Here is a 25,806-nt window from a genome sequence, read left to right as displayed (position 1 = left end):
GTGTTTAAAGTGTTGGCAATGTAATTGCGTTACAGCCAACACATGTTTTCAAAGTTCACGCTTTAGAAACAGTGTCACCAATTCATCAATCGCGTGACAGCAAATTCGTGTTAACGAAACACGTGTCATAGCAGAATGACCTGTAACCCCATCAGGTATACTATTAGCTGAGATCTACAATAGTTGCAAGAGGAAATGAATCTAGAATTGGGTGAAATCAATTCTGTTTTGGCTTAAGAATATAGAAATGAAATTTAGGCCTTACCTGCTAACTCAATGTTACATTTAAGATTGGTGCATGCCATTTATTTATTTTTGTGGTGTTTTCTTTTACTACAGAAGTGAGATTATATCCTTGTAAAAGCAGTAAATTGTAGAAAGCAAATATACTTGATTATTAGAGTGTGAAGTAAGGTGCTCAAGGGAATAAATATTTTCTGGCAAAATGATAAGTTCTGTCAAAGGAAACATAGCATTAAGAAATGAATTTAAACTAAATGAATACTATGGAGCTGGAACGCAACAAGTAGCAGCCTGCTTTGTGCCTGCAAGCATGAAACATTGAATTTAGACACAATATTCAGGCTCTCCTGTACATGCATAAGCAGTCTGTCCAACTAAAACTGCAGAATGCTGCTTAAATCACTTAATTGAGGCCATATGCTACTGTTAGGACCTTAATTGCATAACTAGATACATATGGTAAGAGAATGAGCCCAGATCCATTGTAAAGGAGCCCTAGATCAAGGCAGCTCAAAAATCAAGCACAATACATTTGGAGTTGCACATTTTTTGACTTATAGGAAATCCATTCATGGTAGAGGACAAAAATTCTCCAAAAATACTAAATAAACACATTAATATAATAACTGTCACTAACAAAAACAAACTAGGGAAACTAATTATTCTAAGTCCCTAGACCTCATGTTTTGCATCCCAGGATTTTAATGCAAGTACCTACAGAAATCATGGATGCAACACTAATAGTATTCTAAGAACTTTTATAAACTGGAAAAGTCCCATAGGATTGGGAAATTACTAATGTAACAACTTTATTTAAATAAGGAAGGGGCCAGTTAGGTTGGCATCTGTTATTGGGAAGATGTTAGGGTCTATAATAAAGGTTGTAATAGCAGAGCACTTTGACATATGTAAGATAATCAAGCAGAGTCAGCATGAGTTCAGGAAGAGGAAATTGTGCCTGACAAATTTATTAGAACACTTTGAGGATGAAATAAACAGGATAGATAAAGGGGAACCAGTGAATGTAATATATTTGGCTTTTTATAAGGCTTACAACAATGTACGGCTCACATGGCTATTTAATAAGGTATGTATCTATGGTATTGGAGGGGGTGTATGACAGGATGGGTAGAATGGATAGAGGATTGGCTAGCCAATAGAAGACAGAGAGTTGGGATAAAGGAGGAAAGTTCAGGATGGCAGTCTGTAACTAGTGGAGTATCACGGGATCAGTGCTGGGGTCACAATTATTTACAATATATATTAATGACCTAGATGACAGAAGTGAATGTACTATTGCCAAGTTTGCAGATGACACAAAAGTGGGAGGGATGACACAAAGAATCTACAGATAGATATGGACAGGTTAAGCGAGTGGGCAAATACTTAAAACATGGAATATAATGTGCGAAAATGTTGTACTTATACAGTAAGTATAATGGAACAGAATATTATCTAAATGGAGAAAGCCTGCACAAAACTGCAGCACAGAGGGATTCGGAAATCCTTGTGCATGGACCACAAAATACCATCATATAAATTCATTGTGTAACGGGAAAGGCAAAAGAATTCTTGGCCTTTGTTTCAAGGGAAATGGAGTATAAAAATAGGAGGTCTTGCTAAAACTGTACAAGGCGTACCTAGAAGAGTGTAAACAATTTTGGTCCCCTTAATCTAAGGAGGATATGCTGGTATTGGAGGTAAAACAGAGGAAGTTCACTAGGTTGATCTGAGGTATGGAGAGATTTTCTAATGAGGAGAGGTTGAGTAGGTTGAATGTGTACTCACTGGAGTTTAGAAGAATGAGAGGCAGCCTTTTTGAAGCATACAAGATTCTAAGGGGACTTTCACATGTGAAGAGGTTGTTTCCTTTTGTGGGAGAATCTAGTTTCACAGAGTTTAATCTCAGAGTAAGGTGTTGCCAATTTAAGACTGAGATGAAGGGGAATGTTTCTATTAGTGGGTCATGATCTTTAGAATTCTGTACCCCAGAGGGTTGTGGAAGCTTTCTGGAAACTAATGGTTTTAAGGATTATGGAGGTTAGTGGCAAGGAGATAGAAGATCAGCCATGATTAAATGGAACAGTAGGTGATGGACCGAAGAGTCTACTCCTATACCTATGTCCTTACTGAGACTTGTGGTCACTGTTGGCAATTTGGAGCATGAGACATTGTGATTTAGTGAGGGCTGAATGAAAACTGAAAATTCTGAACAAATCTCTCAACCTCTGTAGTATAAAACATAAAACTGGGCAGGATCTGTTCTAACAATGCAAGATAACCCCCAAACTCCCCCCCACCCCCCCCCCCCCCCCCCCCCCACCCCCAACCACCACCACAGTTTTTCTCTCCATTATCCAGCAAGGCAATACTTAAAGCTTGGCGGGGGGTTGGGGTTGGGGGTGGCGGGGAATGAAACCTACACAATCACCTCAGTCAGAAATCAACATGATTTAGCTCTCTTCCTTTCTCACCATAGGGGAAAACCACATTGACCAAATGAAGCAAAACTCTCCAGCAATGAGAGGGACACCAACTCCTATATTTCATAGATCAATATCTCAGAATTATCACACAACACCAAGTGCAGCTTTTTTTTCTCTTCTTCAATGACTGATTTTGGTATTAGCCATCTTAATGTCTTCAATAGCGATGCTGAACTTTCAGAGTCTGTCCATGACTCACCAGCAAACAGACATATGGATTCTATTGGCTCGGCTTCTAAATGGTCTATTCAGATTTATTAAAATTGCTGCAGGAAATGCTTCAACTTTTTTTGAGCAGGATTTGCTTTTCTTTTTATGTCAATGAAAAGACTCCTATTTAATGCTTAGAATTCAGTAACTATGGCAAATTATAACTACTATAAATGGATAGGAAGTCATTATCTATAAAGCAGTGATCTATTTTTCCAGCCCTCAAAGCTCTTTCCATTGCAGCAATGTGGAAATTCTTGTTCAGTTGCGAAAGAAGCCTGTTTTCTAAGACCAGGACCACATTTTAATGAGTTGAATTGACTCCGGATGCCTTTTATAACGGTAGCCAGCCCCGAATCCACAATGACCACCGTCATTCCAATTTCTAACAACTTCATATGAAGGATAAAGAGTATGGGTAGCAAATCTGCAGTCTGCACTTACGACCTGCTCAGCTCCATGGAGGAGATGGGCATCACATACCACTGCACCCTCTGCAATTTTCTTGGAGTTCAACCAACTTCTCTAGAATTCCTGGCTCACAGCTCTTTTAAGGAATCATGAATCATGGTATCTAATAGGGAATGTTTATACAGAGAAGATTAAGAGGTCTTATCCATTCTCCCTCACATCCCCTTTACTCTTCCAGGCCTACCATTCCTCATCCACGTCACCTTCAAACTCCCCTCTCCCCTCATATTTCCCATATATGCTCATATTTTTGACATCCCTTTTATCCTCCATGTCCCTCATTTCCCTTCCAAATGTTTTCTATGACCTAATACCTCTTTCGCATTGCTCTTTGTACCACTAACCCAGTGTGCCTTGCATGCAGAACCAATGAAGTATTTACCAATAATGGCAACTCCTTTAAGTGCTCATGAAAAATAAATTCAAAAATCCCCTTTGAGAAAAGACTGCTATTCTTACAAACTTATATGTGTTAATCGGACGCAACTATTCATATTATCAATAACCGAAGTGTTTCCTCACATCATACCTCGTAACCTTGGCCAAACAAAGAATTGAAAAATCAAGAAAAATAAATCTTATTGTAATCTCATAAAGATGTCAATCATTGAAAGCTAATAATTCAGACCTTTGGAAATGGAAGCCTTGCTAAGTTCAGTGCATTAGTCATTCTTGGAGATCAGTCAAACCTTTTTAATAAGGTATACAGCAATTGTATTAACAGCAATAAATAGCCAGACATCTGTTTACCAGATGTCTGGCTATTTATTGCTGTTAATACAATTGCTGTATACAATTGCTGTTTACCAGATGTCTATATGTTTATTTGGACAAAGCTAATAGCTATGAAGGAGGTAAACCTTCTATTATTGATACACTGAGTGACTGTGTCTGACTGGCAATGTTATAGATTTGTGAATGTAGCAATTACTTTCAAAGGAGAGATTTGAAAATACAAGTGGATTTTTTCCATTTGTAGTTAAAGTGTCTTAGCAAGAATAACATGGCATCCAGTCTGCTATGGCTCAGGGTGAATTTTCTCATGCAAATCTCCACTTATTACCTCAATTATTATGCCACTGGATTGTTGTTTACATTTCTTGTGAGGCCAGAGAAGCATTGAGACTTACCACTGGTGAGACCACCTGGCCTGCGTGCCTCTGGAACCATATTTAAAATGCAGCTGCATATTGCTTCAGACACAGGAATGGCCCCTTATGCCGTGGTGCTTGAGACTAAACATTGAAGGCATAGCCTTAAAGAAAGACAAGCGAGCTTTCTGTGCCACAGTCAGGGACGGTGTCCATAGATATAGTGGTAGAGAGGAGGACTGTCCATTTCCCTGTGACTGCCACAGGAGGGCCATACCACTAGAGCAAACCAGCCTGGGCAGAGATCAAGGATCAGTGCTGTGCCCCAACTAAAGCAGACTGCTCAGCAGTGTAGAAAGAAGGTCAATAACCTTCTGCAATCCGCAAGGATAAGCACCACTATCTATGCCCTAGTATTTACGGGGCCAACACTCACTCTAACTCTGTCATTAAACATACAATTTATCAAGCTCCACGGATGGCAATTCTCATTATTCTATGAGTCATGTCCACTCACCCCATCCTCTACAAGTTCTACCCATTTGTGCTCACTGTGCTTCCTACTTACTCACTGGGAACACCTGATCATCTCTCCTGCTCATGCATCTACATTAATTGCTATTCCATCCATTTCCATCATTCTCAATCCCTCCATTTGTGTCATTGCAGGAGAAATTCTTCAACAACTGGGAGGGCGATGAGGGGGCGAGGTAGTGGGGAAGGATAGGGAGGGGCAGGACATCAGGTTCTTCATTCTTTACCAAGAGAAAATCATTCATCTGGTCAGAGGAGAACAGGACAACTCACGTGGGGACATGATGTTGAGGAGCTGGTGTTAACTGGGCTGGACAAAGTTAAAAATCACACAACACCAGGTTATAGTTCAACAGGTTTATTTGGAAGCAATAGCTTTCGGAGCGCTGCTCCCTCATCAGGAGCTGAGGGGACAGGGAGGCCTCACTGGGTAATCAACCCAATAAGGATCATTGTGCTGTACTGTTCTCCCATTACCACTGTAGCCTACATAAGACTTAATGCACCCAGCAAAACTTTACAAAGTGGCCAGAGCCACAGATCATTAATGCCATCGCCACCCCTGAGGAGGAAGCCAGTGAAGCCTCAGGGAATGCACGCGCAAAGATTTCATCCACACCATTCACCAGCTCAGAGACTTTCACCACAATGGTACTCTGACAGATTAGACATCGGGCCACAGTCTGGTGAATGCCTCATTGTTGCACCTCCACAGTTGGCTGAGGAAGAAGTGCTGCCTGCTGCTGACACTCAGCCTTCTGGAGACCAGGCATCTGCCTAGCACAAGGCAAAGTATGGGCACCTGGTCTCAGCTATGGATGACTTTGCCAAATGCACAGACATGCATAGGAACTGAGAGCAGGTTTGTCAGAGATGTTCTGTAAACTGGATACATGATGGAGAGCTGGCTGTGGAAGCATATGCTTGGCTGCCTTCCTGGACAGTTCAGTGAGCACCATGAAGAGCCAGACCCAAAACTTAGTGTCTGTCAGATACATGCACAGACTTGCACACTATCACTGCAGCTACAGCAGTGGCAAGACAATAGGAGGCAGAGGGAAGTTGACCTTACTCCAGTGCCTTTACTCCAGGGCAGTGGACAAAGGCACCCCCACAAAGCTTCTTCTGAAGACATTCCACAGGAACCTGACTTTTCCCCCAGCCTGTGATCCCAAAGCCAGCACCAGTCTAAGCTGAGGAGTGTGAGCCCTGCATGTGGACAGGGTACTCCAAGCAAGTCTGTACCCTTTTGGCCCATGAGCAACCAGGGATGAACCCCCAAGTCTTCCAATTGATCTGGCACATTCATTCTAACTAATTGGACTTAAGACCATAAGACATAGGATTAGAAATTAGGCCATTAAGTCCATTGAGTCTACTCCACCATTCAATCATGGCTGATCAGTTTCTCAACCCCATTCTCCTGCTTTCTCCCTGTAACCTTTAATCCCCTTGATACTCAAGAACCTATCTATCTCTGTCTTAAACATACTCAACGACCTGGCCTCCACAGCTGTCTGTAGCAATGAATTCCATAGATGGAGAAGTTTTCCTTAGCTCCGTTCTGAAAGGTCTTCCCTTTACTCTAAGATTGTGCCCCTGGGTTCTAGTCTCTCCTACCAATAGAAACAACTTCCAAATATCTACTCTGTCCAGGCCATTCAGTTTTCTGTAATTTTCAATTAGATCCCTCCCTTATCCTTCTAAACTCCATTGAGAATGAACCCAGAGTCCTCAAACGTTCCTCATATGTTAAACTTTTCATTCCTGGAAACATTCTCGTGAACCTCCTCTGAACACGCTCCAGGGCCAGTACATCCTTCCTGAGATAATGGCCAAAGACTACACACAATATTCCAAATGTGGTCTGACCAGAGATTTATAGACCCTCAGAAGTACATGCCTGCTTTTATGTTCGAGTCCTCTCATAAAAAAATGCCAACATTGCATTTGCCTTCCTAGCTACTGACTCAGCCTGCAAGTTTATGAGAGAATCCTGGACGAGAACTCCCAAGCTTCTTTACATTGAATTTTCTTCCCATTTAGAAAATAGTCTGTGCCTTTATTCTTCCTACCAAAGTGCAAGATCTCACACTTTCCCACATTGTACTTCATCTGCCACTTTGCCCACTCTCCCAACCTGTCCAAATCCTTGTGCAGCCTCCCCACCTCCTCAATGCTATCTGTCCCCCTCTACCAATCTTTGTATCATCTGCAAACTTAGCCAGAATGCCCTCAGCTCCTTCATCTAGGTTGTCAACATATAAATTGAAAAGTTGGTCCATATGCTATTCCAAAGAAAGCAGCCAGCTGTTGGTGAGTCTCTGAAAGTTTTGTTTTATTCATTCAATGGATGTGGGTCAGTATTTATTACCTGTTCCTAGTTGCCATGGTGAAAGCAATGGTGAGCTGCCTTCTTGTACTGCTGCAGTCCATTTGGTGCAGGGACATTGATGGTGCTGTTTGGGAGGGAGGGAGTTCCAGGAGTTTGACTCAGTAACACTGAAAGAACGGCAATATATTCCCAAGTCAGGATGAAGTCAGAAATTACATGACACTAGGTTATAGTCCAACAGGTTTATTTAAAATCACAAGCTTTTGGAGTGATGCTCATTCGTCAGGTAGATACTCCAGCTGACCAAGTAACAGCGCTTCAACAGCTTGTGATGTTAAATAAAAGTGTTGGACTATAACCTGATGTTGTGTGACTTCTGACTTTGTCCACTCCAGTCCAACAGTGGCACCTCCACATCATGGCAAGTCAGGATGATGCGTGACTTAGAGAGAAACTTGTGGGTGATGGTGTTCCTATGTATCTACTGCCCTTGTCCCTCTAGATGGAAATGTTCATGGATTTTGAAGGTGCTTAAGGTCTTTTAAGTTTTAACACAGGATATAAGTTGATGGTAAGGCAAGAATATTATATAAAGCAACATATATAGGTGAATTACACAACTAAGTAATTAAAGAAAATGCATTAAGAATGGCAGGGAAGGTGATGTTGCAGTATGCGGAAGTTCTTGGATGATGGCTTGGTCAGCGCAAAATTGTCTAGAGCAAGTGTTGAAGTTCAAACAGCTTCAGCTCAGAGTTTGTGAGCTGGAGGCTTAACTACAGACACTATGCTTATCAGGGAGAGGGATAGTTACCTGGAATCTTTGTACCAGGAGGCATTCATACCTCTTAGGTTTGGTTTGCCTGATTTAGTTCATGTTCAGGGACCAGAAATCTATGACTGTGAGTGAGCGAGCTGAGGAGATCCAGAGTGCTGGAGCCTCAGCCTTTGCAATTGTCCAACACATTTAGGGTTCTTTCAGTTTGTCTAGATGAGAGTGAGAGCGGCAAGGTTTATAAGCTAACTGAACATGGCACTGTAGGTACAGGAAGCCATTCAACCATAGGGGATTGTAAGAAAAATGTGGTGTTAGTAGCGGGCAGTGTAGTGAAGGGGATTGGCACCATCCTCTGCAGCAAAGAGATGAGTCCAAAGGCTGTATATTCTGTTTGGTAGCAGGGTTCAGGATACCTTTTCAGGGCTAGTGAACAACTTATGATGGGATGGGAGGACTCAGATATCATCATCCATGTAAGCATCAAAGACATCAACAGGGCAAAGAGGGAAGTTCTGCAAAATTAGAATGAAGAACTAGGTGCCAAATTAAGAAGAAGAACCTCAAAGGTCAATCTCTGCATCATTACCAGTCTTGTGTGCAAATCGACAAAGGCAAGTCATATTATACAGAGAAATGCATGGAGAAAGTAGGGACTGCAGATGCTGGAGGTCAGTGTCGAGAGTGTGGTGCTGGAAAAGCACAGCAGGTCAGGCAGCATCTGAGGATCAGGAGAATTGGCGTTTCGGGCATAAGCCCTTCATCAGGAATGCATGGCTCTGAGACTGCTGTGGAGAAGTGGATACCAGACTGAGGGGTACTGGTACTGAGAAAAGTGGAACTATCCAGATGGAACATCTCCACCTGAATGGTGCTGGAAGCAGTGTTCTTGCCAAATGCAAAATAGGGAACTATAGAGGATTTAAAACTAAATTGTGGGGGCAAGGAATTAAATTTGGGGAAATGTGATAAATCAAAGATTCGACTCAAGGTCAAAGAGAAAGACATTAAATATAGGAAATCACAAACTGCAACAAGAATGGATAGAGAGTATGAATCTAAGAATAAACAACCAGATAAAACTAGAATTTAAAAATGAAGTAAAACATTATTACTACTAATAATAATCAAATGAAAAGAAAAAGCATTTAACTGTGCAAAGACATGTGTCGGGTGAAAAGATTAGATAGAATATAAAAAACAGCAAAAAATGATCAAAAAACTAATAAGAAGTGAAAATTAGAGTATGAAAGAAAGCCAGCTATAAATATAAAGTCAACTAAGATATTTTATAAATATTTAAAGGAGAGTTAATAAAATGAGTATTAGTCAGAGAGAAAATGAGATTGAAGAATAAAGGAATTGAATAATTATTTTGCATCAATCTTCACTAGGAAGCGTATCAGTATAATCCCAGAGTCAGTAATAAGTCAGGAAGTGAAAATCGGGAGGGAAGAGCATAGGGAAATCATAATCGCCAGAGGATTGGTACGGAATAAGTTGCTGGAGTTGAATGTTTGCAGGTGCCTGGGTCCAAATGGACTTCATCCTAGGGTCTAATTAGAAGTGACTAGTGAGATATTTGATGCATTATTTTTAATTTTCCAAAATTCCTGATTCTGGGATGATCCCATTAGATAGGAAGCCAGTAAATATAACACTTTTATTTGAAAAGGAAGGAAACAGACAGTAGGAAACTGCATGATGAAGGGCTTTTGTCCGAAACATCGATTTTCCTGCTCCCGGATGCTGCTTGAACTGTGCATTTCCAGTACCACTCTAATCTTGACTCTAATCTCCAGCATCTGCAGTACCCACCTCTGCTAGTAGGAAACTGTAAGCTAGTTGGCTTAACATCCAGGGAAAATGTTTAAAACTATTATTTTAAAAGTTTTAGCAGAGCACTTGGGTATATTTAAGGTAATCAGGCAAAGTCAACATGGTTATGTGAAAGTGAAATCATGTTTGACCAGTGTACTGGAGCTCTTTGAGAAGATAACATGCTGTGAATAAAGGGGTGATTTATTGTACTTAGATTTCTAGAAGGCATTTGACAAGTTTCTCATCAAAAGATTATTGCAGAAACTAAACACTTGTGGTATAGGAGGTAGTGTATTGGCATGGTTACAAGTTTGTTATTAACAGAAAGCAGAAATTCAGCATAAATAGATCTTTTTCAGATTGGAAAGATGTAATGAATAGTGTGCCATAGTGATCAGTGTTGGGAACTCAACTGTGATTGCCAAAGTTGGTGATGGCATAAATTTATATAGGAAGGTTGTGAAGACAGAACCAGACAAACCAAAAGATATAGATAGATTAAAAGAGGAGGCAAAGATCAGGTAAATAGGTGGGAAAATGTGAAGTTGTCCATTCTGGCAGGAAAAATAAAACAAGTGTATTATCTAAATGGGTGAGAAATTGTAGAGCTCTGAAATGCAAATCGACCTGAGTGCCTTTGTGAGTGAATTACAAAAGGTTTGTATGTACATCCAGCAAGTAATTAGGAAAGCTAATGGAATGTTACAACGTTGCAAAAGTAAGTGGAAAGGTTATACTTCAGTTATACAGGGCACTTGTGAGACTGGATCTCAAGAGCTGTGTTAAGTATTGATTATCTTTTTTTAAGGAAAGTTATAGATGAATTGGGGCAGTTCACAGGTTTGCTCGACCAGTACCTGAAATGGGGGTGTGGGGTGAGTGCTTTCTTACGTGAGAATGTTGGGCAGACTAGGATTGTGACTGCTGGAGTTTGGAAGACCAACAGGTTATTTGATTGAAACATACAAGATTCTGAGGGGTCCTGTCAAGGTAGATATGAAGAGGATGTTTCTCTCTCCATAATCATAAAGTGCTTTGAGAGGTTAGTCATGGCCCACAGCAGCTCTAGCCTCCCAGTCTAACTGGATCCCCGACAATTTGCCGACTGACGTAACAGGTCCATAGCAAACACCATTTCCCCCGACCTGCACTCATCTCTGGAACATCTGGATAAGAAGGACACCTACATCAGGCTCCTACTCATTGTCTACAGCTCTGCCTTCAACACAATTATCCTCTCCAGACTGATCTCAAAATTCTGAGACCTAGGTCTCAGCTCCGCCCTTGACAACTGGATCCTCAGCTTCCTTACCCACAGACCGCAACCAGTGAAGATAGACAACTGCATCTTCTGTGCGATAATACTCAACACTGAAGCCCCACAAGGATGCATACTTAGACTCCTATTGTACTCCCTGTACATCCACAACAGTGTAGCCAAATCCTGTCTGAGTGCCATCTACAATGGCTACGACACTACCATTGCAGGCCGGATATTAAACAACGATGAGTCAAAATAAGGAAGGAGATAGAATGCTTGGTGTCATGGTGCAATGGTAATAATCTCTCTCTCTCAATATCAACAAAACAAAAGAACTGATCATTGACTTCAGGAAGCAAGGAGGAGGACACACCCCATCAACATCAACAGAGCAGAGGTGGAGAGGTGGAGAGGGTCGAGAGCGTCAAGTTCCTAAGATAATCGACAATCTGTCCTAGATTTCACATGTAGATGTGACAATCAAAAAAGTACAACAAAGCCTCTTCTTCCTCAGGCAGATGAGAAATAGCGGCATGTCCATAAGGACCCTCACCAACTTTTACAAATGCATCATAGAAAGCATTCAATCTGGGTGCAGAATGCCCTGGTACAGCAACTGCTCTGCCCAGGACCGTAAGAAACTACAGAAAGTTGAGTGCACAGCCCAGAGCATCATGGAAGCCAACCTCCCAACCATGGACTCCATTTACACAGCTCATTGCCACGAAAAACTACCAACATTTGCAAACACCCTCCCACCCCGGTAATGCTCTCTTCCAACCTCTTCTGTCAGGCAGAAGATACACAAACTTGAATGCATGCACCAACAAGTTTAAGAACATCTTTTTCCCTGCTGTTATTAGATTGCTGAATGGACCTCTCTAATATCAAACCTAATGTTGATCTTGATTTGGGTGCCTTCTATGCAGCTGTAACCTTGTATGCCTCACACTGTCCCAGTGCCTATGATCTGTATACCCTTGTTTGCTAGGATCTGCCTGTACTGTTCGCAAAACAAACCTTTTCACTGTACTTAAGTACATGTGACAACAATAAATCAAATTAAATCTCAAATCAGAAGGGAGAATTTAAAGCTAAGGATTACTGAGGGTCACTTATTTAAAACAGAGATTTGGTGAATTATTTTCTCTCAGAAACTCATGAGTCTTTGAAACTGTCTTCCTGAAATGGTGATGGATGCAGAGTCCTTGAATATTTTGAAGGCAGAGATGGATAGACTCTTAAGCAATTTGCTGAAAGGTGATTTGAAGTAGGCCATGAGGCGGATTTGAGATTACAATTATGACAGAATGGTGGAGTAGACCGAAAGGGCTGAAAGGCCTACTTTTGCTTTTTGCTCACATGTATCTCTGTTCATATCGAAGTAAAATAATTATAGATGTCCCTGAGCTCTAAAGAAAATGTTGAAGCCCTAAAGTGGAGTGAGAGTTGGTCTGAGATCAGGCAAGATGTGGTGGTGAGCCTGGCAGTTTGTTGATGCTGACCCACGTGAAAGAAGAGTGGAGGAGGATGGTGCCCTTGGATCCTGCAGGGAGATGTGCAGAATTACTTGTTTTACGGTTGGCAAAAGCATTCATTGAGCTGAAGCTACCAGGCATCATGGTTACTTATTGGGAATTTGCATCATCTAGTTTCACAGTGCAGGTGAGAAGAACAGGAGGTGACAATGTAAATAAAACGAGTTGTCACTGAACAGTGAGATTCTGAAGTCCTCACTTAAGGCTTTATGGGTAAATCTGAAAACATTCTCTTGATGGCAAGAATCTGATTTTTCAATTCTTTTTCATTATGACTAAATCAACAGGAGGGAGAGGAAAATTTCACCCACCCATTATTAATTAGTCCTTGAAAGAGATGCCACTATTATATAGCCATGATGCGGAGGTGTTGGTGTTGGACTGGGGTGGACAAAGTTGAAAATCGCACAACACCCGGTTATAATTCAAATACTAGCTTCTAAATAAACCTGTTGGACTATAACGGGGTGTTGTGCGATTTTTAACTAACATATGGTGATTTTTAACTAACATAACTAACTAACTGTACATTGTGCATATTGAATGAGTGAGCATTGAAGATGTGGGTTAATGGGATTATGGAAGGCCTATGCAAATGGATGGTAGGTATGTGGGGATATGAGGGGACATAATGTTGGCTGGGAAACATCAGGAGGCTTGGGGATGAAGGGAGTCTGGGGATATGAGGCAGGATGGATAGGGCATGAGGTTATAGAGGGGATAGGAGATTTGAGGTCTTTTGGGAGATATGCTGCATTCATTTGCAATGGGTAGGAAGAAATGGGATATGGGGAGTGAGGACCAGAAGGTCTAACAGGCTGAAATATTCCTGGGTCCAAGCATCATTCAGATGGGTCTTACAAAAATCCAATTGCAGCACTTGAACATCTCCATGGCCTTCTCCAAACTGTCTCCAGTGGCACTTGGCCCAACTCCATCTGCCTTTGTCTCACCAGAAAAAAACAATACATTGGATGGGGTGTTTTAAAGGAACCAGGTCTGCCACATCAGTAAGTTTCTACATTCAACCTCCCTGTCTCCTCTGTAAAAATCTGACCTGAATCTTTTACCTTTGATCCAGTATTTAACCAACTGAATACCCAAGTCAAGATGTCACACATTTCAAATCAATAGCTGAGTGTTTGGTTTTACCTGGAACATGCACTGGGGAGGTGTTGGCCGAGTGCACCCTTCCAATTGGGTTTGAACCCTATTTCCATGAAAGCAGTGAGCTGTGGGCACCAGCCAGGTTTCCCAATGAAGCTCTTCAGTTAGCTCTTTGAAAAATTGGGTTGGCTTAGTGTTAAATGAGTGTACAGGTTAGTTTCTGTGAAGGTATGGAGGCAAATGTACTGTGTAAGAGTTCTCGGTGGCGGTGGGGAAGGCGGGGGGGGGGGCGAGGTAGGAGAGGGAGTTTGTGTTTTGGAGCTAAGTCTCGACCCCTGTTTTAGATTTTGGATGTAAAGACAAGTATAGACCTATGGTTATCAGATTTAGCAGGACTAATGCTAACTGCAGATGACTGGCTCAGACTCTTGAACCAACAATTATAATTTGTATTTATAATATGTCTTTAACAAATTAAACTGTAACAAATATGAAGCTTATAAGTTTGCTACAATTTAGCACTGTTTCTAATTTATAGATTAGTGAAAGGGATCATGCTCCAAATCCTGCTTGAAAACAAGCCTGAGTGGCTCGGTTTCTGTGGGGACACTGAGGCCAAGCTTGGTTTACTGGGAAGACAATTCACGATGTTCACATCTGTGGACAATTGCAAAGAAATCTATGCTGATTCTGGGTAAAATGTTAGCTTTGAATTTTGCTCGGGAAGTGTTAGGAATATCAGCATTTGTAAATGGTTATACTTGCTTTGCTTAATTCTTCTTGTATACAATAAAGTTTGTTTTTGGTTGAAAATGTGAAATCTTGTGGCGAAATTCTCTTTGTTGATTGCCGGGTGTTCAGATTTCTGTTTAAACATTCATGATCTCTTAGATCGTAATAAGAGTGACAACTTAGAAACGGTGAAGGAGTTGAGAGTGGTAATGCTGAGCAACATTGTCTCTAAACTGCGTGGCTATGTGGCAAGCTGCTGGTAAGCTCTGTGCTTGTCAACCTGTATGCCAATGTATTGTACTGCTTCTGGAAGCTGCCATCATACATAGAAGTCAGGGTCTGTACAGCAGCAAGACAACTGATAAGGAACATTGGTGGTGAGGTAGAGTTGGTATCATCAGCATGCATGTGAGAATTAATATTAGATAATATTGATGAGGGTTATAACAGGTGAGAAGTGAGAGAGAGCCATTGATAAATCCACAGGCACAAAAGAAATAATAGTGTTTTAGCTGGAAAAGGAGACCTTGCGGGGATTCTCTGGTTATGATCAAATAAATACCTGAGAAATCAATTGACTTTTGTCTGACCCACTGGACAATAGTGAGAAACATTTAATAAGGATGGCATGCTCTCACAGGATGTCTCTTTTGATTTTAATTAAGGGCCATTTTGGTCTTATGATAGGAGTGAAAACCATATTGGAGGGCTTCAACATTGGACCCTATTTTGGTAAGGATGTTAAGTGGGTATGCAGGGTTCATTTCCTAGAAGAATGCAGAAATGGCATATTAACCATTTGACTGCCATTCTGGAACTCAAATCTCCAGCTATTGCACTCTCTTTAGCCTTGCAAAGCAGAACATACATTCAAAAGCAAGAGTCTTCACCAGCACTACTTTAAGGGGTCATTAGCAACTTATAAATTACTTGCTGATTGATTTCTACTGGCTCGTGATGAAATTGTAGAAGGGTTTGATGTTTACCAAAGTTGTTTCAGGTTGCAGAAGACTACAGGAAGTGTTATAGTCATGAGCTGTGAGATTTTAAGGAATCCAGGCTACCTTTAAATAGTAAAGGTTAACACATATTGGAGGGCTCCAACATTGGACCCCATTTTGATAAGGATGTTAGCCTGTCAAGACTTTGCATTCTTGGCTGAAGCATGCAGCAACTTAACAGGACTGTTAGTGCTGGCTTAAATGCTGCAACTATTGACATTGGCACGCTGCACAAAGTTTCTTTCTTGCGCACTTAAAGCAATGGGTGCTGATAAATCAAGTATTGGGTCCCCTGTGCCCTTCTTGTATGGATTATTAACTTAAAAAGCTTTGGAATCCCAAATTTTCTGTCCTTCAACAATAACCCTAATAAATACAAACAGATAGAGGAGCATTGAAATAAAAGCCAAGTAGTGTGGATTCTGGAGATCTGAAATTAAAACAAAAAGTACGAGTGAAACCCAGCAGATTTTGCAGCAGCTATGGAGAAAGAAGCAAAGTAACGAATAATACTGGATTTGAAACGTTCAATTCTGTTTCTCTCTCCACTCATGATGCCAGACCTGCTGAGTTTCTCCAGCACTTTCTTTTTTTTATTATAGAGACATGGAAGCAGGAATAAGCCATTCAGCCCAGCAAGCCCACATTACCATTCAATATGATCATGTCAGGTCATTCATTTCAACAGCGTTCCCCACAATGTACCAATGTCCCTTTAATTTAATCGTATGTAGAAATCTGTCAATTCTATTTGAAACATACCCAATAATTGAGCTTCCTCTAGATTGAGAATTCTAATTTTACCTTGGCTTCCCCTTATTTTGAAACTGTGTCTATGGCTCTAGGCTCTCTAACAAGGTGACATATGTTACCTATATCTACCCTATCTATCCCTTAAGTATTCTGCAGGTTTCAGGGAGATCATCTTTTATTGTTCAAAACTCTAGAGAATAGAGTTTCCCCAATTTCTGTCCATTGGACAATCCTATTATACGAAGAACAATTCTGGTGAACCTATATTGTATTTCCTGAATGGCAATAATATTATTCCTAAGAAAAGCGAACCAAAACTGCACATGGTATTCCAGGTGCAGTCTAACTAGGGTTCTATACAATTGAAGCAAGACATCACCACTCCTGTATTCAAATCCTCTTACATGCCATTAGCCTTCATACTTCTTTGCTCCACCTGGGTGTTAGCATTCAGTGACTCATTGACAAAGACTCTTAGCTCCCAACTCCCTTTGTAAATCTACACTTTCTAATCTCTTATATATTCTGCACATCTGTTCCTCCTAACAAAGTAAATAACCTTACAAATTTTCACATTATATTCTACCTGCCATTCTCTTGTTCATTCACACATGCCAACCTAAGTTTGTGTCATCTGCAAACTGGGAAATATTACACTTGATTCCTGCATTCAAACTATTGATGCATATTGTGAACAATTCATACCCAAGGACTGATTCTTGCGATACCTCACTAGTCACAGTGTTCCACACAAGTACGACTAATTTATTTTTACCTGTTTTCTGCTTTCTAGACAATCCATAATCCATGCCAGTACATTACACCTTATCTCACGTGCTTTAACTTTGCTCACTAACCTCCTTAGGGAAGCTATATCAAAAGCCTTCTGACAATCTAAGTTAACAATGCCCACCACCTTTGCTAATTCTGTTAGTAACAGTCTCAAAAAATTTGACAGATTCATCAATTTCCTATTTACATCCATTTTGACAATACCTAATCAAATCATTATTGTTTAATTGCCAGTTGATCAAATCCTCTATAACAGCCTTTCACATTTTCAGCGAAAATTGGAGGTGTAGTGGATAGTGAAGAAGGTTACCTCAGATTACAACAGGATCTGGACCAGATGAGAAAGTGGGCTGAGGAGTGGCAGATGAAGTTTGATTTAGATAAATGCGAGGTGCTGCATTTTGAAAAGCAAACCTTAGCAGGACTTATATACTTAATGGTAAAGTCCTAGGCAGTGTCCAACAAAGAGACCTTGGAGTGCAAGTTCATAGCTTCTTGAAAGTAGAGTCACAGGTAGATATGATAGTGAAGAAGGCATTTGGTATGCTTTCCTTTATTGGTCAGAGTATTGAGTACAGGAGTTGGGAGGTCATGTTGTGACTGTACAGAACATTGCTTTGGAATATTGCGTGCAATTCTGGTCTCCTTCCTATCGGAAGGATGTTGTGAAATTTGAAAAGGTTCAGAAAAGACTTACAAGGATTTCCAGGGTAGGAGGATTTGAGCTATAGGGAGAGGTTGAATAGGCTGGGGCTGTTTTCCTTGGAGCGTCAGAGGCTGAGGGGTGACCTTATAGAGGTTTATAAAATCATGAGGGGCATGAATAGGGTAAATAGACAAGGTCTTTTCTCTGTGGAGGGGGAGTCCAGAATTAGAGGGGATTATTTAGGGTGAGAGAGGAAAGATATAAAGGCGACCTAACGGGCAACTTTTTCAGCCAAAGAGTGGTGCGTGTGTGGAATGGGCTGCCAGAGGAAGTGGTGGAGGCTGGTACAATTGCAATATTAGAGTTTGGAGGGATAAGGGTCGGGTGCTGGCAGGTGGGACGAGATTAACTTAGAATATCTGGTCAGCATGGACAAGTTGGACCGAAAGGTCTGTTTCCATGCTGTACTTCTCTATGACTCTATGACTAGTAGAAAGTGAGGACTGTAGATGCTGGAGTTCAAAGTTGAAAAGCGTGGTGCTGGAAAAGCACAGCCGGTCAGGAGCAGAAGAGCCGATGTTTTGGGTATAAGCTTTTCAATAGGAATGGTTTATGAAAGGTTTATGCCTGAAATGTCAACTCTCCTGCTCCTTGGATGCTGCCTGACCTGCTGTGATTTTCCAGCTCCACACTTTTTGACTTTCAAACTTTCACTCCAATGTGTAAGTCTAATAGGCATGTACTTCCCTGTCTCATCACTCAAATTTAATACATGTTTTCTGATTGGAGTACCTCACACTTCAAACATATTGTAATATTCTATCATTTTATCGTCACTCATCCCTATAGATTATTTTGCAACAGGATTATGAAGTAGCACCTTTTCGTACGCAATCCTATATAAAAAATAGCCTGTTCTGTAGTCAGTGCTAGACACACTGCTATACAAACCCATCCCTAACACAGCATTAATGTTCATTAGGTTTACTCTGTCTCTATGCAGATTGCAGTTACCCATGATTTCTGTGCTACCCAGCCACACATTTCTCTAATCTCCCCAAATCATACCATGGCCCATGCAACTAATATTGTTTAAAGGCCTATGGGTGACTCTGATCAATGTTTGCTGCCCCTTCCATTTTTCTTAGTTCCAGTTAAACAGATTCTTATTTTGTTCTTCTGGTCTGATGTCCTCTCATGTTAATATGCTCATGTACTTATTATCGGTGCAATAGCATCTCCTTTACATTTTGGCCTGTCCCTCTTAAATTTGAATATTCTTGAAAGTTTTGTTGCTAGCTTGGGTCATCCTGCAGCTATGTTCCTGTAATGGCAATTAAATCTTCCTCAATTACCTCTAATAGTGACTTTAAGTAATCTACCTTGTTGTGAATGATTTGTGTATTCAGGTAGAGTGACCTTAATTTTAAAATTATACTGCATTCTAAACTTAGTTGATGCTCACCGTCATTTCACATGTGTCCTAACTTTACTTGACACTCCTCCATTCCCTGTTACTAGCTTTATGTTCTCTCAAGTTCACAAACCTCTGACAAGCTAGTTACCCCTGCCAATAGCAGTAGCAAATCTCTCTGTGAGGATATTAGTCTTGATCGTGTTGAGGTATAATCCAGGTGTCACTCAAATTGAATATGTCCCACCTGCTCCAATCTTGTTCCATTGCCTCAGAAATTTGAAGCCCCAACTATTTTTTATTCATTCGTGGGACATGGGCATCACTGGGTGGCCAGCATTTATTGCCTATCCCTTATTGACCTTTGAGAAGGTGGCAATGAGCTGCCTTCTTGAACTGCTGCAGTCCATCTACTCCTCCACATCAAACCTCCCACAACATGTTAACTTGATCAAAACGCTTACTCTGATGCTCACTAGCATGTGGGACCAGGAGTAATTCTGAGATGGCTGCTCTTGACTTTTTAATTTCCTTCCTAACTCCGTAGGTCATTGATACCAATATGGACTGGAACAGGCACTTGTTCAACATGTTTGAGTTCATAGTTTGATTGACAGCTTGAAGAAACTGTTAAAAAATTAGTCTCTTTGATGTGGGGTCTAAATAAAAGTGAGTATCTTGGAGTGACAGCTGTAGTAGATTGTTGGAAGTTTATTGTGTTTCTTCTCCACATGACCCCTGAGATCCTTCTTTTGTGGATACTTGACAAGTGTCATAGGAGTGGCATGGAAGATATCAGGGACTATGGGGAGGAGGGAGATGGGCATGAGTTGGCACAGAGTTAACATGGAGGTTGTAAGGGCCATGGACAGAGACATGAGCTGGTATGACAGATAGAGGACTTCACAATTTCTGAAATAACTGGGATGCATTCCCAGAGAGCTACAGGAGGCCTTATAACCAGTTCACCTTGGTGTTTGTCTATCCCTCTGGCTGCCTATGTTCTGCTTCATCCAGCAACTGCAATGACCCCCATACCCCAATGAAACGTCCATGATAATTTTTACTGAGGCAGATTCGGAAAGTTCACAATTTGAGCGACTTACCTTGGTAGTCAAAATCTAAACCATTTTTGTCATTACCATTAACTACATAGAACTTAGAACAGTACAGCACAGTATAGGCCCTTTGGCTTTCGAAGTTGTGCTGACCTTTTATCCTACTCAAACATCAGACTAACCTACACACCCTTCATTGTACTATCTTCCATGTGTCGCTTAAACATCCCTAATATATCTGATTCTACTACCACTGTTGGCAGTGCATTCCACACACCCACCACTGTCTGTGTAAAAAATCCTACCACTGACATCTCCCCTAAGCTTTCCTCCAAATACCTTAAGATTATGCCTCCTCGTGATAGACATTTCTGCTATAGGAAAAAGTCACTGGCTACCCAGTCTATCTATGCTTCTCATTCATCTTGTCCACTTGTATCATGTCACCTCTCATCCTTCTTTGCTCCAATGAGAAAAGCCCTAACTCTCTCAAACTTTCTTCATAAGACATGCCCTCCAGTCCAGGCAGCATTCTGGTAAATCTCCTCTCCACCCTCTCTGAAGGTTCCACATCTTTCCTATAATGAGGCGACCAGAACTGAACACAATATTCCAAGTGTGTTCTAACCAGGGCTGTATAGAGTTGCAACATAACCTCGTGGCTCAATCCCCCTGCTAATGAAAGTCAACATGCATACGTCTTCTTGACAACCCTATCAACTTGGGTGGCAACTTTGCTCATGTTATGACATTTCATCTCGCTAATATGCAATTTCCCATTCTCCCTCCAACCAGACAGAAGTAGACAGCAACAAATGAGTCACAGTCTCCAAGAGGACCAAAAATATCCTGAAATTATTGTATAAAACTAATGCTTCCTTAAAACTATCTTATCAATCATTTTTCCTACTCGGTAGGAATGCTGTTCAATGTAATTCATCTTTCTGTTATTCACGTAAGGGATGTGGGAGTCTCTGATTAAGCCAACACTTAAGCCTATCCCTAATTGTTAAGAGTCAACCATGCTACTGTGAGCATGGAGTCAGATGTAGGCCAGACCAGGTAAGGATGGCAAATTTCCTTGCCTACAGGACACTAGCAGACCAGGTAGGTTTTTCCTGACAATCAACAATGAGGTTTCATGATCATCATTACACTCTTACTCCCAGAATCTTCATTGAATTCGAATTCCACTATCTGTCATGATGAACCCAGATCCTCAGAATATTAACTGAGTTATTGGACTAATAGTCTAGTGATAATATCACTAGACCATTGCTTCCTCTATGAGAGGCATTATTTATATACATTATTGTAATGCATCAATGCTGTCATCTTCCATTTTAATTCAAGAAATTTCACACTGGATGATGTGGTTCCTTCAAATGTGTTTAAAATTTCTGATATCCGCCAATGCAAATTTATTTTAATTTACCTGTATTTACTTGTATCTTCCTGTAGTAATACACAAATATGTATACTCAATTAAAGGCAAAATACTATGGATGCTGGAAATCTGAAAAACAAACACAGAGAATGGTAGAGAACTCAGCAGATCTGGCAGCATCTGAATCATTATGAAGAAGAGTCATACCTGTCTCAAAGAGTTAACTCTGTTTCTCTCACCATAGATGCTACCAGACTTGCTGAGACCAGTATGACACTTCTTCAGAATGAGTCAGATGCTGCCAGATCTGCTGGGTTTCTCCATCATTCTGGTTTTTTTCAGATTTCCAGCATCCATAGTTTTTTGCCTTTATGTGTATTACTACAGGAAGATGCAAGTCAGTACACTTTCAACAAGACTAACAAATCAGAACTCCATAGGTCATTTCCTGATCTTCTAACATAGTTATAATGAAAAGGAAACTTTGTAGAACATCGGTGTTGTATTATGCATCAGCAACATATTTGCGTTGACATGTTTAATAGCTTTTAAGCTTATACAACTGGAACTTTTTCCACGATTTATAACATATAGAGGTGAAAGCAAAACTGCTGTGCTGGCCACTGATTAGCTTTGTTTGCCTAGCCTGGGAAAATGTGAAATTGCCTATTTTGGAAGGAATAATGAAAAAATGGAAGCATATAGGTTGTTTTGCTGTAACATGCATTTTGTTAACACAAATTCACTATAACACGATTGAAACATTGGGGACACTGTTTTTAAAGCATGAAGTTTTAAAGTGTGTTCTGGTTATGATACAATTTGGCCCCATTAGTTTAAATGGTGCTGCTATTACAAGATTTTCTTGTAACACAGGATTGCCCAAGAATGGAACTATTGCATTATAGCAGAACTGACTGTATTATCTAATTGCACAGCCTTCTGTGCTGTACATCTCCATGACACTATGACCTCTGATGTACTGGGCACAGCATCGGTCACTTTATTTAAGTAAGATGTAAATGTATTGGATAGAGTTCAGAGAAGGTTGCGTTGACTGAGGCTCTGCTGCTAAGTCTATTTAGTGAACACAAACTCACAAACTCTGACTTCATTCAATCAAAATCAATATTTGCCAAAATGCAAGTGACTATCTTCTGTTCTAAAGTGCTACAATCTATTCCCCAAAAATAAACAATACTTATCTTCCCAAGCAAGATCAATGAGTCAAGTCTGAGTCACACTGGCTAGGCACCAACAAAGGTTGACTACCGGTGTTGTGGTCTCTCTGCTCCAAGCTCACAGGCTTTATGGCTTCTAGCTCAGGGTTCCTCTGTCTTCTTGTGATAGGTTGTTCCTGGGTTGTTGCTCTAGTGTTCTGTTCACCAGTATATGTATGGATTATTTCTCAAAGGCATGTGTGACTCAATACCTGCATTCCTGCATGCAGCAAGCCACTAAATCGTATTGTTTCAGGAGACATAATCTCATTATTTCAGTTGATCAGATTATCTCCTGATGTTTATCTCATCAGACAAGATCTCATTACGTTGGTTAATTATGTTGTCTTCTGCTGTTGAGCCTGTAGCTTGTTATGCTCATATTTGGTTAGACCTACTGAACTCCCCAGATGTACCAGCATGCAATTCAGTCTGGCTATAATTTAATGGACTAATAACTTGAATAGTGGGTTTTCTCATAAAGAAAAATTGCACAGGCTAGGCTTGTATTCGCTTGAGTTTAGAAGAGTAAAAGGCAACTTGATTGAAACATATAAGACCCCGAGGAGTCTCTATAGGGTTGGTGTGGAGATGATCTTTTTGCAATTGAATCTTTCTAAGTCTGTGATTTTTTTATTGGAAAATAATAGTTTTCAAGACATTTTTTCTAACTAAAGTCCTTTCAGCTAAGTCTCAATTTAATGGCTTCCTCTGAATATCTCCCAGGGTCTTGACACCGTCTACCAGCTGAACCTGGACACACCACTCTTTTTGGCTCATTAACCACGGTTTGGTCAGTATGGTGCAGTGCTTTAAGTGTTGCACTGTTAGAGGTGCCATATTTTGAATAAGACATTAAACCAAGCCCCTATATGTCCTCTCCGATGGACAGAAGTGATTACAATGACTATTCAAAGAACAGGAGAATTTTTCTCCGGGTCCTATCAATATTTATTCCTTAACTAACATTTGATCACTGCCTCATTGCTGTGAGAAGGACTTTATGATGGTGCCATTGTTCCTCCATTATTTAATAACTACAATCCAACTGTTTTTCATTGACTGTAAAGTGCTTTGCGATACCTTAGTATCATGAAAGGCTCTTTGGAAATGTTCCTATGTTCGTTCTTTCTATCTGCTGGCCAACACTAATATCCAGAATCCCACAATTATTTGGACCACAAACTCTCAGTTCATAGAGCTTCAGATCTTGGCCGATTGCACTGCCCATTATTTGCCTTATGAAGTGCAGGCAAAAGTAGCACATATACAATTTAATTCTGAACCTGGCAGAGATCTTGGAAAGCCAACACAGTTGACTTCATAAGCACAGTTCCTTTGGGTGAGTGTTTTGTTGTGCACAGCTGTTACCTCTCACTCAAGGAAGTTGCTCTGAAGCCAAATTTCATATCCTGTTCTTGATTCCACACACTTAGCAACTTGCCTGCACACTCTGAGTAGTTTATCAGAGTAGAATTCTAGAATATGGTCTATTGCTATTCAAAAGGTACCAAGTGCAAATGTTTGCACCAGGTTATTATAAAGCAACTATGATGAAATGTGTTTGACAAACGTATCAATATGTTCTCACAATTTATAAAATATGGCCAATTTGATCGAGTAAAAGCTATGTCAAAATATGCAGGATTAAATCATTGTTTACCATCCTTGCAATAAAATTTACTTCAAACTTTTTTTCATACAATTGAAATGTCTAATATTGGGGCATGCATTTAGCGTGAGGGGGAAGTTCAAAAGAGATATGAGGGGCAAGTTTGTTTTTACACAGAGTGGTAGGAATCTGGAATGCGTACAGATGATGGTGAAGGCAGCTAAGATGGGGGCATTTAAGGGGCTTTTATGCAAAGAATGGAGGGTTATGGGCCAAGTGCAGGCAGAAGAGATTAGTTTAATTTGGTGTCATGTTCAGCACAACATCGTGGGCTGAAGGGCCCATTCCAATGCTGTACTGTTCTATATTCTATGAATGCTTTAATGGAATGTTAAGGATGGGAGGGAGAGGTGAATTGAAGCATTTTTACTGTTCCCCTCATCTGTCCTTACTATGGGTGGGTTTTAATTTTTTTATTCTCCTTTTCCTTTTCTCAAAAAGCAAGAGGTAGTGTGTTTGCTCATCCATGTTATTGAAGTCCAATTTAAGGATGACCCATGACCCAATATCTTTTGAATTAAAACAATGTTGGGTTTTCTCATACATTCAAAACCCAGGGAAACGATTCAGAACGCATGCTCACAAGTATCCAAGGGACAGAAAGAAAAGGAGTAACACACCACAAATGGCAATATCAAATATATTGGTATTGGTTCATGTGAATTAGACTGTCTAATAATTCAGTGTTCAATAAGTGGTCCTTTCAGTCAAGTAGAAATCAGCAGGAGTCAGATATTGTCAAATTGCTGGTGAGAGTGCAGCAGTTGTAAACAGGAAATTGGCTCAGTTCACAGGGAAAGGACTCCAGACATTAGACCTTTGAGAGAGATTGAAGCCAGTAGCAGGCGGTAGCTAAGTCTGGACCTGAAGTGATGTGTTCTGCTGTAACAAACAAAATTATTACATAAGTCAAAGTTCTAAAATTAAAACTGTTTTAGAGACCTCAAATTTATTTACATGACTAGGATTTCAGATTGAGACATTTTAGTGAATGAGATGATTTGAGGTGTATCATTAAAATCCATTGTGTACCAGATAACCATGCATTTTGTAGCATTATCTCCAACATAATGTATTTCAATGCTTTGCTTTGTTAGGAACTGGCTGGTGTGGATATCTCATCTATTGTTTCATTGTATTGGCTTGGCTGTAATGTCTATATAATGTGACAGTCCAGGAGGATGATACATGCTTTTTTCCCTGGTTACAACTTATCTGAATTTTCCAGAAATTGTAGTCAGCTGGCATCATATGAATAA

General features: G+C 40.5%; 1 protein-coding gene across 3 annotated transcripts in view; it reads left to right on the top strand.

Annotated features, from left to right (window-relative positions):
* LOC122553574 (uncharacterized) overlaps window positions 1–25,806 on the top strand; it is a 102,640-nt gene that overhangs the window by 21,425 nt on the left and 55,409 nt on the right. The gene's annotated exons all lie outside the window — the stretch shown is intronic.

This window comes from Chiloscyllium plagiosum, unplaced genomic scaffold (assembly GCF_037043375.1).
Source record: "Chiloscyllium plagiosum isolate Xiang-an unplaced genomic scaffold, Cpla_swu_hap1 HiC_scaffold_8, whole genome shotgun sequence".
Classification (NCBI taxonomy): Eukaryota; Metazoa; Chordata; class Chondrichthyes; order Orectolobiformes; family Hemiscylliidae; genus Chiloscyllium; species Chiloscyllium plagiosum.
The sequence above is the reverse complement of the archived record's forward strand: the minus strand, read 5'-3'. Positions and strand labels throughout refer to the sequence as shown.